Below are 13899 nucleotides of genomic sequence, written 5' to 3' on the forward strand. Positions count from 1 at the left end.
TTTACTGCTGTTATGCCCAGAATGTACCATCCCAAATCATTTTGATATAATGTTCACACTCTGTTATACACTGTAGGTGATATCTTTCAGGATTTCTACTGCTTGATCATCCAATGTATGTGTGTTATTTACATACCACACATTAAATTAGCAGTACAACAGCAGTAAATTATATAGTTGCTCAGCATAAACTACATATTTTGGTAAGCACCCAATGTATGTTGACATAACTTTGACAAAGCTGGATATTGATAATCTGACTAGCTGCATTCTTTGCAACAGAAACAAACCATCATTAAAATGTGTGTGACTAACTAGCTTAAAAGTGAACTTCATAGCTGTCCTTTTGAATTCATCCTCCCACTCATCGTGGTGATCAAAAAACTAAGCAATACAGTGGTAGAATTTCCTGAAAGACTACTGTAAAAATGTTTAACCTCATTGGACTAATTCCTAAAACAAAGGTTTTTGGATTGAGATATTTTCTATTTCTATTGATTTAATCCTTCAGTCTTTTAGGGGTTGTACAGTATTTGTAGGTGTCCCTAACCTGGTTGCCACAATTACCCACATGACTACACAGAGCTTTACTCCCTCTGTAGAATTTGAGTCTAGTGCCAATGATTAAAAAAACGATCCCAGCTTATTCATAAATTGCTTATTTCTTCACAATAAAGTTTAAAAAATAATATTTTGGGGCTGATGTTCAACAGTGTTTTCTACTCAATGCATCTTCGACAGGAGCTCATGAAGACTTGATCTAAAGCCCGTTACTAGCATTTAAAAATACAAAATCATCTCCAAAGAAGTCAAGTAATAAGTGGCTAAAACTTTTGCAGCTATTTTTAAGCCAGTGACTAGAATGTTGATGTATAATGCAGTATAACGTTAACTAGCTAGCTAATATTGAGGGGACTCCACCAAATTTTTGCTGGCTAACATTAGCATTGCTAGCAATTTTTGACTGATTTTGCTAGCTAATGACAACATTGCCTTCGGTCAAAGTGTATCTGATTATGTGATGATAAGGGCAATGATGTATTCTAAAAAATATTAGCCTTCTTTAGCAATGTTGTCATATTTCCAATAACCTATTGTGTATTTTTTTTAAACAACAATCATTGCCCTTGTTCAGCTTAGAGGCATCAACATGTGTGCACACAAATGACACAAATGACACAAATGACATAACTGAGATTCTATCAAAGCCACATCAATAATGTGTAAACTGAACTAAAATGTGTTTGCTCTAAAGTTAAAGGGGCAATACGTGTGATTTTTTTACTATACAGGTAGGAGACATGTCCATGCCCCTTTAAATAATATATTAGTGAGATTTGCGAGCAAAAACAAACAATATTTTGAAAAATGTATATTCTGAAAATACTTCCCTATTTGTCCTGTACATCAATGTCTTCTGTAATTCATTATTTCATTAAAGATACTAAATAAAACAACCAACCTTTTCTTCGTTTCACATGTGCAGTTTAATCAGTCGATACAACCTTCTCTGTATATTATTTGATTTGATTGAGTATCTGGAGAAAGAGCAGCCAAATACTTGAATACCAATTTTTTAAAAAGGTATTTAAGTATTTAAAATATATATAGCCTACATTGTAGGACACACATAAAGTGGGCTATTGTTGTTGTAAAGAACAGACATATTTTGCTTTTTTCAATTGTTTTTTTTAAGAATATGCGCGGTTAGTGATGTTTTTAATAGCACATGCTGCTAACATTGATCACCCCACAACTCGAGATCAAACGAGAGCAAGTTGAGAATACTCCGGAATACTCAGCTACGGTTCCTAGAGCCACTTCTCCTTTAAGGGTAGTGTCAGCAGCAGAGAGGAGGAGTGTCGCGGCTGCTGAGTTCTCGAGAGCACTGGGATTCCGAGAATAAACAATTCCGTCAGACTCAACTACAGGTCGCGGAGCCTGATCAATTCGATCTTAACCTGAGGTGTTTTGGAAATAAAATATTCCATTTGATATCTATTTTTCATAATAATTCACGCGCGTTTGAGAAATGCGCCGTTTTCACTGAGACTATCCGAAGGATTTCCTCCTGTCGAAAAAGGATGCGCCTTTTCGGTTGAGTGGGGTCCACTGCCAGCCAGCGGGGTAGACAAACCCAAGCAGGTACGTGCCGAGATAAATGGAGGCCTACAGAATAGGCTGTGAAATGATTATGAGTCAGAGTCTGTAAAATCTGCGAGGGCACAAACTGAGTGTGTGTCATGGATTAAACATGTTTACAGCGTGTTTTCAAGGATTAATGTGATGATGGTTGTTTCTGAGCCTGAGTCTATGGGCGAGTTCGGGTAATAGCGGTGTGAAAACGCTGCGTAAAGAAGTCGGAGTAAATCAGCCAGTGCTGTGGTATTGTCGTTTCCATTTTGTTAAATGGCATCAACGATACATTATATCCAGTTCGAGAGTATTAACAGCGCAGCCCCCCCCACCCCAACAAAACATAACCGCACATTGAACAGGCCATATTTGCCATAGAAAGCGACAATGTTTTGTCAACTAATTGTGTTTACACATATTATGTATTTTGCTCATACTGGCTTGTTTGTTATTCCTTAATTTAGTCACATTGTTACGTTGTCGTTACAGTGTTTCTTACACTGTTACATTTCTAGTGTTTGTTGTTACAGTGTTACAATTGTTGCACTGTTCTCGCTGCAGTAGGCCAATAGAACGTACAACAATTCTAAATGATAGGTCACTAATAGGCCTACCTATCTGTTCAGTTCAACCTGCATTAAAATAAGAATGCTACATAGGACGAGTGTTAAGTAGCTAAGTGTATAACCTCTGCCTATTGGAGTTTTATGTGGTGTAGTTTAGCATTATAATGCATTATAATGCTAATTGTTTAAATTATATTAATTATTGCTGATGATTGTCAATTCATTTTTCATGCTTCCTTGTTCCTTGTCAAAGGTGAGAAAATGTTTGGCATTGCATGCCTCAAATGTTTTCAGCAATGGAACTGTGTCTGGAATAATGTGCATTTGATGCATTTACTCCCTGAATTTGTTAAGTATTAAATAATTTACTTCAGATTGTGAACAAGCCATGTTGATTTCTACATAAAGGGTACTGGTGTCCTAATATTACTTATGCTTTATTATTATTATTTATTCATTATTATGGTAATTCCACATTTTGGAAACTACTGGTTTGACAGGCAGACTGGATTTGAACTATTCCAGTGTTTGGATTAATTATCATGAGATGTTCATCTTGCTTCATTTGATCATAGGATCCATGGAAAGGAAAAAGGTTGGCTGGGGGGAGTCACAGGGGAGAGAGCGGGAATGACCACACTGTTAGTTCAGGTGTGCTTAGCCACCCTGGAAAAACGGCCCTCCAACAACAAACCTGTTTACTTTTCAAGATTTGGAACACATCAGCACATTCATATTTGAACTAGGCCCACTTTTACTGCAAACTTGGGTGGATTAGTCAAATATAGGCCAGAGCTTTGTTGAAGTGAACTTGTCTGACTTTTAAAACTCAGAATACTTTGTCTGTCTGGGGGTCTGGCATTTAGCCCTCCCATTGTAAGATGTTTAAGCTGCTTAATTATTTGACCTGATCTTGTACTGGATGTTCATGGTAGCTGACTATTGTCCTCTGTACTGTACTGGAGCAATAGATAACTAAAACCTTAACATTTAACCTTACCTTGCTCTTGAATAATCTGGTCCACATGCCAGCCACCATCCTCCTACACTGAGCTGATGTACTGTACTCTAGACAAACACTGAGCTGATGTACTGTACTCTAGACAAACACTGAGCTGATGTACTGAACTCTAGACAAACACTGAGCTGATGTACTGTACTCTAGACAACCACTGAGCTGATGTACTGTACTCTAGACAACCACTGAGCTGATGTACTGTACTCTAGACAAACACTGAGCTGGTGTACTGTACTCTAGACAAACACTGAGCTGATGTACTGTACTCTAGACAACCACTGAGCTGATGTACTGTACTCTAGACAAACACTGAGCTGGTGTACTGTACTCTAGACAAACACTGAGCTGATGTACTGTACTCTAGACAACCACTGAGCTGATGTACTGTACTCTAGACAACCACTGAGCTGATGTACTGTACTCTAGACAACCACTGAGCTGGTGTACTGTACTCTAGACAACCACTGAGCTGATGTACTGTACTCTAGACAACCACTGAGCTGATGTACTGTACTCTAGACAACCACTGAGCTGATGTACTGTACTCTAGACAACCTGTTGTTGGTGTGGTTTGTTGTCTGGTAGCTACTGGTGATTATTGATATTTGGTTTCCCTCCATGGAATTAGGGGATATTTAAAAGACAAATGATTAAATGATGTTCGGTCTGCTGAACACTCACAAGACTGGACTCTGGACCCTGGTCTGACAGATAAAGGTTCAGTCTTCCCTTCCACCAAAAGGTTACAGCCATATTGCAGTGTTAAAGTTAATTCAGCGCCTTTGCTAGAGTGTATGGGATGAATGAATTTATTTTGTGTATTAATGGTTAAGGAAATATTCAGTTGTGAAGCAAAGTTTGAGTTGAAAATTACTGTGCATGCGTGTACGCGCGCGTGTTCGCATGTGCGTGCATTCATGTAGGCCTGTGCGTGTGTGCCTTAAGTTGTATTAGTTTTCATGAATGCTGAGCCACTGAAACGTGCTAGCTATGTTTGGATTACGCTCAGTCTCATGTGTCAGGACGGTGTAAGGTCATTTGTCAACAATCTGCATACTGTAAACTACTGGATATGACAGGTGTCATGGCATATCCATGATAGCTGCGTGTAAGCCTTATAAACGTGTGGTTGGAGTCAAGCATATCAGGGTGTACGGTTGTATATGGAATCAGAATGCTAATCTTGCATTCACCAACCTCTTGAATATACAACACCTTATTACTCCTAGAAATGTTGCTTCGGTAAAAGCATTTTTATTTATCTCTATCTGTAGGGGACGAATTAGTGTAGAAACCCATGTGTCACGCTGAGCATTCTTTCACACCATCACTCCGGCCCACAGAAGCTCTCTACACCAATCTGGGAGCAGGGGGAAGGGAGGGAACCAAAGTCAATGGGACTAATTTTGATGACACGGCAGGAACAGCTAAACGTACCTTTAATGCCGTGGATCCTGCAGGCAGGCAGGGTGGGACGAAAAGATGGGGGGAGGCTGAAGGCAGCCTTCTGAGATACTGACTGGCCTTGGCTGCCGGGTTCCTCTGTTGAATGACGGTTCCTTTCCCAGCTCACCCTCCTCACCTCCCCTTCCACCTCATTTCACTGCACCATGGCCTTGGAACAACAGGGCCTCTCAATTATCCGCACACATTGATTGTTATTTCTTGCGATTGGGTAAATTATTTATACTTTGCTGAAAAGGCTCCCATAATGATCCGCAGAGGAAAGGGAGAGATGCAGGTCAGATAAATTAAGCATGTCGCCCACACAAACAGTGTGCCCCATTTCATTTGGGGAACTTAACTGTGTGGATCAATGAAGCAGGGGCAACGAGTGCACGGAATGCTGTTACCTTGTTTTGTCACACACACAGGCCAAATATCGTGGCCATGGTACTGTCTTTTACCTTACTCCTGTTTATATTCGGCTATCAAGGCCATTTTGTTTTGTAGTCGGATGCAGCCCAAACCTACAGGGTGATGTGAGCAGATCTGACTGTCTCCTTGGGTTGGTTGGTGTGGTCATAACAGAGGAGGAAATCTGGGTTGTCTTTGGCTTCCTGCTCCAGAGGTGAAGGTGATGGCCCAAGGCTGTGAAGGTGCAGCAGAAGTCTTCTCCTACTTTGTGTTTGGCTTCTGCCAGTTGGAAAGGGAAGTCTCTTCCATCTCTCTCTGATGAGCAGGCCAATGCCACAGGCATGGTGTTTGGTGTGTGGGTTCATTGTATATTTGACGGGAACAGATACCCCAGAATAACATTGAACACAGTGTTTCTAAATGGAGTTGTTTTACTGTATGCCACCAGATGACGTGTTTTTCTCTACAAAGTAAACTACCTTTGTGCACATCTGGTTGTCTGTGTTTACAATTTATTTCACATCACAATAGCAGGATGGATCTATCTTGTGAATAATAAATGGCCTTTGAGAAGGAAAAGACACATCAAAAAACATCCAATGTGTCATCATTTGATAATTATTTTCTCAAAGTATGCTTGTTAACCATGAACTCTTGGTTACTTACTAGTTATTTACGAATGCATTAGGCTACCTGTGTTTGCCGGCGTCTTCAGGACAACAGTGTCAGTCTTAGAGAGTACAACTAGGAGCTTAATTGTGCATCTCAACAAGTCACATTGGCTAATTAGAATGCTAGAAACACCAGATACTTTTTTTCAAACAAAGGGGATTGTTATACAACTGTCTTATTTTAACCAGGTTATGTGGAGGGACTGAGAGCAGAGCTTAGATCTGGGGGAGAGAGAAGCTGTCCTGGCTAAGTGAAAATGCCACTCATTCCTGACGAGTCCCTGGCCTTGTGAAGGTTAGTGGCTTGTCTTTGTAAGCTGAGGGATTGATGCATGAGCCTGTCTGGCGGAGAATTCAAAGTCCAAGGCCGTCGCAGGCAGACAGGCGCAGTCTCAGCACAGCGCTCCCTCCCAGCCAGCCTATCACAGGGGCCCCGTCCTTCTTAGCAGCCTGTCCTTTTGGGAACCTTGAAGCAGCCCAGGCAAGGACACAGCGTCTGGTGCAGTAAGCCTGTGCAGGGGGAGGCTTTACGTAACGCTGCCTGCCTGCCCGGCTCGCCTCTGCTTTAAACATGGGCGTGTGTGACTCCCTGACACCATGTAGAGTAGCGCAGAGCAGCACAAGGCCCCCCGGCCCATTGCCCAGCCCCCTGGACAGGGAGGGGGCAGAGAGATCCCGGCAACTTAATTATATCTTTCTCTTTTAAAAGCTTTCGTTTGAAATTAAATTTCCCAGGCAATTAACTAAAGAGGAGTTTTCAGAATTTATGAATGAATGATGGATATATTGCATAGGAAGACAGGGGATGGGAGGAGGGGGTGGAGGGTTGCTTATGCTATATGTGGTGTAAGATTGTGTCTGAGATATTTCCTTCTTTCCTGAAGGGGAGCGTTAGGGAAACTGTGAAACTTTGTCCGTAGGTAGCTGCAATAATCCAAGAGCACTGACCAGAGAGTTCATAGTGCACAGTGCAGTGGTCAATATTTGGATTATCGTTCATGTAAACACACGCTCACACATACACACGCTCCCACACACTCAGGCTCACATGCATGCATATACACAGGCGCACACACACACACACACACACCCTGTTGTCTGAATCCATGGGCAGACTGAAATCTGAGTCATGTGGCTTTCCAAGAGAGAAGTTTTTATAGAGCAGGGGCCAAGTTCAAGGAGAGTAGGATCTGTGGCCCAGTTCTTCAAATGTTATCTATTCGGATTTTGACAGCTAGGACAGGATTCAATTTCGACAAATACATAGAGATACAATTAATAAAACAGGAGTTCCCATTCAATGAAACATATTTATTTGTTATATTCTCTCTTTTTCTATGAATTCATTCATATGTAGTAGGCAAAATCCAGAAGAACTTGTTAGGAGCTGCTAACTGGGATTTTCCCAGTCGGGGCCATTCCATGAAAACAAATGTGTCACTGTGTCTCTTGGTTTTTCACCTTTTAAACGCATGCCAAGCGAATAAAGAATTCCCACTGAAAAGTGAAGAATTTCAGATCTATCCTACATTTACTGTACTCTTTCTACCCTTCTGCCCCAGTAGTTCCATTTACTCCTCCAGGTCCATCTCCGCTTAGTAGCCTCACTGCTGACTGAAACCTACCAAAATGACCGGTGTGGGGCTCCTTGGTAGTGAAAGACACTTCCAGTTGTAACGGCTGCAGAGTTTCTGGTCTTGTCCTCCTGTCTACTAGATCTAAAAACATCTGTATTTAGCTTTGATTGTTGTCTGCTTACAGATCAGCTCAGAACATCACAGCGCATCGTAGCGCAGCAGTGTAGAGTTCATTGCAGTATAGTACATTACAATACAGTACATTATATGACAATGTTGTTGAATACTAGCTTCTGATTTGCCGGAAGTGAGTTTTAGAATTCACATTCATTCCTGAAATAATGGACAGCTAATCATGTGGACATAAAAGTCTACACTATCACAGCATATAAATAGCTGTCTGGCCGGTAGACTTTAATCGCCTGCCACAGTGGCTGGGGAACCAAAAGTTCATTTTGGCCCTGACTTATATGTAGGTCTAGTCATAACATCCAATGACATATATCTAGGTTTAGTAATAAGATCCAATGACATATATGTAGGTCTAGTCATAACATCCAATGACTTATATGTAGGTCTAGTCATAACATCCAATGACATATATGTAGGTCTAGTCATAACATCCAATGACATATATGTAGGTCTAGTCATAACATCCAATGACATATATGTAGGTCTAGTCATAACATCCTATGACATATATGTAGGTCTAGTCATAACATCCAATGACATATGTAGGTCTAGTCATAACATCCAATTACTTATATGTAGGTTTAGTCATAACGTCCAATGACTTATATTTAGGTCTAGTTTAACTTGTTACTTCTGTGGATACTCATTATCCTCGTCATGAGGGAGACAAATGTTAACATAGTTCAAATATGTGGTTTTGTAATAGGAACAGTAGGAAATATTTATTAAGCACAGCTTTTTGCAAAAAAAAAAAATACATGTTGATATTGGTTGGCTTCCACGTTATTGTTTAAATACATCTTTAATACCCATAAAGTTTTTTTGGTAGATATTTTCTAAGACAGTTTTTCAAACTGTTTAAACATTATATTTCACTTAATTTCTCTAAAAGACTGTTAGCTGTTAGCACATTTTGGTGGTCATGGGTTTGTACAGTCAGTTGTCAGCCAGTGCTTGTTGTAGAAGTGCATCCTTTATTGTTTTAGTGCTGTGGAAACAACCTGATTCCTATTATGAAGTACTCCCCAGCACCTCCACGCAATCAACTGTAATTGTATAACTTTTGGGAGCTCTTTTAGTGATGAGGCTAGCTGTTGCCCGGCAACAGGAGCCCTTGTGCGGGTGGCTGTGCTTTAGAGAGTGATGACTAGAGAAGGGACTTTTGGTGATTTGGGAGGACATCTACAGTATAGCCTATTGCATACACACTACTGCTGAGGGAGGAAAATGAAAACATTTGAGATAAATATACAGTATACCCAGACAGACTTATTATAAAACATATTGGTTTTGATCACCTACTGACCAATACCATGTGTTATTATGTTTTGTAGGAATACGACACATGTAACATGTTGCTCTTGTTCTTAAGAGCTCAAAAGGATCTAATGTGGCCTAATCATTCACAAGTTCTGACACATGGATTAATATTGTTTCTTCCTTCCCGCCTGAACCTGATATCTGGGTATACACATTCGTTATCACAGTAGTTGCGTTAACTAATGCAGTTGTGGTGCATCCTGGTGTGGTGGTGGCTTTGACAACCAGACAGGGAGAGAACTGTGGTTCACACCCAGGGCCCTGTTCAGAAGACTGTTGGTGTGCTTTATTATCATTTTAGTTTAGTGAATCGGCTCACCTTGACAGGTTTTTCCAATGTCTTTCTTCATGTTACCAAGCAACGTTCTTCCGAATATGTCAACATAATTCAGTAAATCACAAATGATTTGTGAGGTTTGGCGGATAGTTGAAGTTAGTTTTAAAAAAATTGTACATCCAGCGTTGGAGTTGAGAAATGTAAGTAAATACATACATTACATCCAAGCCTGAGCTAGCCACTTCATATGAAATGAAAGGACGCTAACGAGCTTGTGCATTAATAACAGCAGTGGCCTGTAATTATCTAACCATGGTAGACAAGCAGAAGATCTAGTTTTCAGATGACACTCAAAAAAGAGCCTGTGACACAATTTCTGCTTTTAGATGTTAACAAGGTGTCAATCCATCTTAACCCCTCTTATTAATTTACTGGTTTAAAAAAAAAAAAGGACCAGAGGACAAAGTAGGGTATCTAGTTTTATTTTATTGCTTGCAACGTTATGTTTGCTTTTACCAGACCCTGCCGTGCATTTGGGTGGAATTGCCTTGGAATGAGATTACGAGATGCCCAATCAAGGATTGCCATCTGCCTGCCTTGTGCACTGTGAGAGAGTGAGAGACGCCATTTGAGAAAGGAGGGAAGATGTCTGTAGGCAGTGCTGTGACCTATTACTTAGGGAGAATGGACTGGTGACCAGAAGATTGCTGGCTCATACTCTGATGTTCTCTTCTGCCCTTGAGCAAAGGCAATTAACCTGGATTTGGCCAGTAAATATCCAGCAGCCGTAGAAATTAAAAAAGATTTGCTAGACTGATAACCATGGGAGTGACTTTGAATAAAAGTGTCCACTAAGCAGTGAGATTAATATTGTTAATAGAACCACTGCTGCCTGTGTTTTAGTGATCTTCCTTCCTTAACTCCTTAGGCTTCCCTCTCTTTTCTTTCTCCCTTTGGCATTAAGGCCAGAGCTCAACCTTGACCTGATTGCCGAGGAGGCTTTTTAAGTCTCCAGAAGGAGATCTAATCATGTGACACCCTTCACCCAACCTAACCCCCAACCTCTCCTGCCAGTATTTACAGTCCTTATGTGAAACGGACCCGTTAGATGGTGTAAAATTTGTCTGGTGAGAGGACCTAACAGCTGTAAACAGTTTCGGCAGTCAATAACTGTTGTTTTCAGGTAGCACAGATCAACTAACCCAAACCCGAAGTTGACAGTAAAGTACTAGTGTGCCCTCTTTGTGTTGCTGATAGTCATCATCGTTGTAACCATTTCACCACAGATAACTATCAAGCTAGCTAGAGGATTAAATAAACATAATTATTCAAACTTTAAATGCCAGTGCGGTACTCAAGCTAAACAGCTAGTATATAATATGTTAGCTTGCGCAACATAGCTTGCTAGCTAGTTAAATACATCAAGCTCACTCTCAGCAGATCACGTAGACAGCTGCTTCATGAAAACAAATATATCCTGAGTTGTTTATGGTGCCAATACTAGGTACAGTGGCCAGAAAGCTAGTGTCTAGTAAGTATTTTGTTTATTGTGCCTTTTTTTTTTTTTTTTTACTGAACACACAAAAGCAACAACACCTTTCACATTTTGTGTTTCCCCTTATTTTTCCCCTAAATAAATGAAAACACAAGTAGAGATGAAAGAAACAAGTACTGATAACCAAATAGAAATAAAAAGGATATCTTTACAGTCAGCTATGGTCATTTCAGTGCCTAGTTCCTTCTCCCATTTTGCAGAAAAGATATATGTTGCTTGAGATGGGGTACATTATAAAGGACCCATTAAATATAGGTCTAGGATTTTCAAATTCAGGAAGATCGTTTTTTTTTTGTGCATTTGTTTGTATACCTACTAGATCCCAGCAAAAAATCCCATAGCCTGTACATGGTTAATTATGTAAGCTGCAAGGAACCCTGCTTTTGTATTATTGTTTGACATCCTTTCAGCTTTTCACTTTTGCTCCCTGATCAGCTCATCTATACCGAGTGGGCCAAAACATTTTCAGTCAGCCCGAACCTTCTGATTCATGGAGTCAGTGGTACTGTTAGGGTCACCCAATCATACCATTTCACTAGCGAGTACTTAAATGGTAAATGAACTTCCAACTGACATTCGGCCCAGGCTGCTTTTGCCCATAGGAAGGGGCAGGTGGTGGCTGACTGACAGTGGCATACAAGCAGAACATGCAGCTGTGGTTTGTTGTCTCATTGGCCATTCACTCCAGTCCGAGGTAAAAAAAAAGTCTGGAGGTCAAAGTATCACAGCCAGCTAGATACATGGCTTCCCCTGGTCTCTACCCCTTGGATGACTTCTGTCATGATCTGAGCTGGAGCAAAATACAGCAGCCCCTCTGAGCCCTGGGTCCTGCATGCTTCATTGTAATGGCAGCCAATGGCGGGTCAGGCAGGTTTAGTCATTGTCTCGACTCGATCACCGATCCCAGGATGTCAATTTGAAGGTCAGTGTGTGACTAAAGTGATTCATGTCCTCAATGAGCTGGCTGGGGGATTCATGTTATTGCAGTTGCCTTGAGTCAGTCCTCTCGGCTACAGCAGCAGCAGCTGTCCCACTCATAAATCTGTACCTGCTCCTGTCATACTCCCTCTTTCTTTAATAGAGCTGACTGCTTTTCAGAGTATTTTTATATTCGATCATCATGGTATTTGTGCCCCTCTGATGTATTTAATATATGTGCTGCCTAGTGAATATCACGTCCAAATGAAACTTTTCATGAAAGGTTTAATGATACATTAGGCAGCAATTCCTTACTTAGTATTTCTATAACTGCATTGTGCCAAAGTCTGAGGCACCTGAAAGTCAAACTGAAGTCATTTATTTGGAAAGTGTTTATTTGTAAAAAAAAAAAAGTATATAATAATATATATAATACAGCTCTGGAAAAAATGATGAGGCCACTGCACCTTTTTCTTCTCTTCCCTAAAGAGTCGAAAGGAAGGTTTTGAGTGAAGAACAGAAGGGTTCAAATGAAGAGACCACTGCAAAGTGAACGCTTCTGTTCCTCACTCAAAAATTTCCTTTTCAACTTTTTTGAGAAAAAGGTGCAATGGTCTCATATTTAATCCGGAGCTGTATATGCATGTATGTATATGTGTGTATATGTATATGTATATGTATATGTATATTTGTGTTTTTATTAAAACACTTGCTACCCAAATAGAAGGTTTTTCACAAAATACCCTCGGCTGGACCTCTTACTCTTATGTAAACATGCCAACTTGCCATATCTCAAGTCCACTACCTCCGAAAGTAGAGCACAATGCTCCTGAATAGTACCCCCCTCCAAGCAGGGTGATGTAAACAGAATTGGGTGTGTAGGCAAATGTTCCTCCTATAAAAATCATAATAACAGAGCAAATGTTTATTGCCCCCCTCCAACCTGGGTGGTGTAAATAGAATTTTGGATTGTAGCCAAGTGCTCCTACAGTAAACATCTTAATGGCAGAGCAAATGTGTTTAAGAAAGCTGGAATTTCTAAACACTGACTTTGCTGATAGGTACTTTTTTGAGTAAAGATCACTTACTATTACTTGGTTGTCCCACCGTACTCTCTTAATGCACTAACCGTAAGTCGCTCAGAACAACCGTGTCTGCTACATTAGTAAACTGTAACAATATCTGGAGTAAAAATCTGTAGAACAGTGTTGAACTGAACAGATCGTGTTTTATTGAGTGTGAAACGTAAAATGCAGGAATAGCACTTCATAACCATCTTTGGTAATAGCCTTTTGCCGGGTCATTGTGGATTTAAGATAACTTTCCAGCTCTGACAAAAGTGCAGAAAGCTGGCACTCATGCTGATAAGAAAAACTCCCTGCAATGTGGATTAAGGTAGTTTCAGGCCAACTTCATAGGTATATCCCATGGAACAGTGGTAAGATCTGCATTATAAGATAAAGCAAAGCCTGGTTTGCTTTGAGGCTGTTAGCAATTTTAGACAGCTATTTTTTAAATATTATAGATGATGGATGCAAGCCAGCTAGTAGAGTTATTCAGTAATGTGATTTATATTGTACATTTTTTGCTTAGCTTTCTACCTACTGTACATCTCTAAAATGCATATGATTTTGTATAATAGTGATAAACGATTTATTATTAAAAAACAAAGTGCACCCACATCACTTCTGTTTTTCATTATTTCCGTTATTATCTTTGTTTCACCTGTCACACCTGAGAAAGGAGGCCAAATGCAGGAGCCTCTACAGTATAGTATTTATTCACCAAAACTGAAACAAAACGGTTACTCTG

At 40.3% G+C, this 13899-nt stretch overlaps 1 protein-coding gene across 3 annotated transcripts in view; it reads left to right on the top strand.

The window, feature by feature from the left end:
* Positions 1 to 1870: 1870 nt before the first annotated feature.
* Positions 1871 to 13899, top strand: part of nrip1b (nuclear receptor interacting protein 1b) — a 50956-nt gene continuing 38927 nt past the window's right edge. For 2 of the 3 annotated variants that reach the window (XR_002197004.3, XM_010870668.4), the window contains exon 1: positions 1871 to 2145. The gene's annotated coding sequence lies outside the window, so the exon portion shown is untranslated. Of the gene's footprint in view, positions 2146 to 6437; positions 6544 to 13899 lie in introns of all 3 variants that reach the window. The other variant, XM_020048516.3, reaches the window with a different exon arrangement.

The sequence above is a fragment of the Esox lucius genome, chromosome 7, assembly GCF_011004845.1.
Source record: "Esox lucius isolate fEsoLuc1 chromosome 7, fEsoLuc1.pri, whole genome shotgun sequence".
NCBI classification, from domain to species: Eukaryota; Metazoa; Chordata; class Actinopteri; order Esociformes; family Esocidae; genus Esox; species Esox lucius.